Genomic DNA, 3763 nt, shown 5'->3' with positions numbered 1-3763 from the left:
CGGGACACCAACACTCCTGGGTGAACATCCTGTGTTTGTTGACCCATCCATCAACCCTCGACCCTCCTCCTTCCTTGGTCTTTTTCACTTTTTATACCAACCGACCGAACATCTTCGCAGTATTTGGCCGCATTTCTGCAGAAGTCAACAGAAATGATTGGTTTGGGTGGCGCAAACTGACCGAAAGTCTCAAGTCGTTTTATTTGTACGAAGATTGAAGTGACTGGCCTGTACGAGCACATATCTTTCATTACAAGACAAGCATGTGTTGTTCTCAGATAAAGTTGCTGCAGGTTATGCTGTATGTTCTGTTATTCACTCAGGTAAATCAATAAATATATAAATATGTATGACTTGTTCTGCAGAAACACAGAGTGTCCAGGTCCCTCTGGCCACACTGATATCTATAACCTTGCCCTGACTTCCTGTCCCATATCTGACCTGAACCATTTCATTCAGTCCAAACAAAAGAGAGTTTTATTTTACAGTCCGGTCAAAGGGTGGAACTGTTTTTAATGACGTATTAAGGCAGGAAGCAGAGCTGGATAATCATCTCCAAACCCGGTGAAATCTGAACGGAAATAATCCTTCACTTTCTTTGAATTACTGTTGGTGCTGACAGGATAATGTTTGTGACTGTGCCTTTATGTAAAAGGAAACCAGAGGTTGTAGATTGATCTGCTGCTGGTATCTGATGGGGATCGCCCAGGAAGTACAAATACGCCGTGCAAAGCCTGAGTTTAATCTAACAATCATACTCCACATTAGTATTAGGGATCCTTGACATTAATATTTCCAAATACTGGTAACAGTAGCCCTTTTTAGATAGCAAAGGCGGCACATTTGCTCCAAGGTAAGGATGGCAATGTGCTGGCCTGTCTTTCTAAAACCGAGGCGTAATATTCCTCCTTTTCCAAAAGCCTTCTCTGAGGTAGGCTAAACATGTGACGTGACATTAAGCTTGGGCTGTGAACAGTGACAACGAATTTGTCTTCAAAATAAGAGCTTTACATTGCACCCCATTGGAGTTTAGAACTGGGTTCTTAGCGGGGGGCTTTTAATTTGAAAGTAGCGACCGTCCTTAGCTTGCCGACACAACAACAAGCTAACACAACCAAACAGCTGCAGAGACCGAGGAGACGCTAGCATCTCCTGGATCTCAGCGGCTGTCCAGTTGCTCATCTTAATGTCCGTGGATGAAATGATGGACTGACTGCTGTGATCAACTGTTTCCTGGTTTTAAAACTCCCCGGCTGTGGATCGCACAACATTGCAGGTCATTGACGCCTCCGCCCACCCCACACAGAGGCCGGCACATTGCCGCACCGTTTTTAGATAGGAGGCGAGGCGGAAATAAGTGTACCCTCCGAGGCGGATAATCGGCGGACCAAAACAGACCCCCAATTTGCCGCCTTCTGTCCAGAACCGCGGACCGAGCCGCCAAAAGGACGGGCAAATTGGCGGCTTGGTGCTCTGTCTAAAAACGGCTAGTAACACTTTTGAGCCATGTTGGTCTGTTGGTCGGTCACTTTGGTCCAGACTGAACTGTCACAGATTGTCAATAATGTTGAGCAGTCGTTAATTGTCCCCAGAGGGTCACCAGAAGTGACGTTTGTTGTTCAAGGTGAAATATTGGATACATTTCCATCAGATCTATCGAGGATGACTGCTTGCTCTTGTCTGGTTGTGCTGCAGAGGCCAGTCAGTCGTGGTGAGTCTAAACAGAATCATTAAATATCCTCAGTGTTATCCAAAAGCTCCAAAAAATCAACATCGAGAAACAAGTCCGGTCTGGTTTCTTAACGTCAGCAAATCCCCTAAATAGCCGAGAATCAACATTGAATGTATCCTACAAACAAGTACACACAAATTGCCAGGTACAGTTCGACGGAGATGAGCGCTGAGTGAAGTTGTTTACTCTCCTCCAATCAGTTGCAGAGCTGCAGACCAGCGGGGGACAAACCGTGATTTACACAAACTGATTTCCATCCCTCTGGAAACATTCTCTTTGATGACAACATATTTGGCAAACTGGCGGCAAACTGGCGTTGTTTGCATTGCCCTGAAGTTTCCTTTTTGTGTGTGTGTGTGTGTGTGTGTGTGTGTGTGTGTGTCCACTGTTTCCACAGAAAATACAAGCGATGCTTCTTGTGAGTCCTGCAGCAAAAGACACTTTGTAGGCAGGGCCAACGAGAAAACAGCTGTCTTTCTCATTAGCTGTGCTCTAGTCTCTTGAAACCCCCCCTCTCTCTTTTCTCTCCACACACACACACACACACACACACACACACACACACACACACACACACACACACACTGTCTGATGGGAAACCAATCACCTGATGCTTTTAGCGCCTTGTGAACATGGCACACAGCTGTTTCCTGTCATACGTTCAGGGTTAGCTGTGTGGCAAAGAGCGGGTGACAAACCTGGCTGTTACTTTTATGAGTTGCATCCAAATAAATCTCATTTTCAAAAAGGATTAAAACGTGTATTTAATGTCAGTAGAGAGCATAACTCCGCTAAGGCCCAACAGTCCAACTGACAGCCTTGTATCACTCCAGCCAAACCAGCCACGTACATGTGCCTGATTTTTTTTTTTCCATCAACATCCATAACTTATTCCCAGAGAAATCAACAAAAATGTTCAGAAACACAAATTCCAGGATCCGTACAGACAGTTTATTGGATCTATTCTGGGCTGTTCTCCGTCCAAGAATCGTGGAAATCTGTCGGTCACAGTTTTTGTTATCCTGCCTACAAACCAACCAATCAACCATCAAACGGACGCGGGTAAAGAGGCGGAGGCAGGGATGTGTTCCCGTGGACAATTGGATTACTCGTGTGGGCTTTCTGATCTCTCCATTAAGATTTTTAAAGTCGTTCAGAAGTCGTAACCGATGGTACGAACGTCCCAACGTCGCCACAACTGAGTGAAACACTGAGAAACAGCTCCGCAGAGAATCACCCCGCTGCTCTTTCTTTTTTTTCCCTCTCACTTCTGAACTGTTCCCAAAGATGAATCAATGACTTCTTTAAGAGTCGTTTCAGTGACTCTGAGAACTAAACTACAGCAGATTCCTTTCGTGTCTTCTGGGGGGGAGAAGGAATGGCTCATCATTCCCAGCAGGCTCATTTAACATCAGCAGAGTCGAGGTTGGGAGTTTAATCCAACAACTTCATGTCACTGTGACATGTTCTGTCTTGACACTGACAGAGAAATACTAGATTGTGCGACAATATCTAGAGTATGTTAAGGGTTGATCGCAGTATTGATGATCCAGACTGACACATCAGACAAACGGCTCTATGATCGGATGTAAAAAGTGTTTATTAGCGCTGTTGGCAGATTCCACGTTCTCGCCGTGAGTCAAAAGGTGTTGACCTCAGATCTCTCTTCTAAATTTACTCTCTGGATTCTCTATCATGACCACCTACAGTCCCGACCACCCACACTGACACCGTCTCACACACTTTCAGCTCTGCCTCTCAGCCCTCTTACTGCGTTTTTTCGACCTACGACGCTGATTTTATAAGCAAACCGCGCTCTCGTGTGCGGCGATTTCTTAACTCCAATTTCTCCCCAGAAAACACAATGGCGTTATAAACTCTATTCTTGCTTTTAATTGCCCAGTAAAAAGAGGGCTTCTCAGCTCACTGTGTGTCTTGTTTGGTGCCCCAGAGACAGCAATAAAACTGCACTTTTTATGATCCTAGCTCAGCAACACACTTTCTGAGGGAGAGACAACAACCAAAAAAAAA

This window comes from Sparus aurata, chromosome 9 (genome assembly GCF_900880675.1).
Source record: "Sparus aurata chromosome 9, fSpaAur1.1, whole genome shotgun sequence".
Taxonomy (NCBI): Eukaryota; Metazoa; Chordata; class Actinopteri; order Spariformes; family Sparidae; genus Sparus; species Sparus aurata.
Note: the sequence above shows the minus strand (reverse complement) of the source record.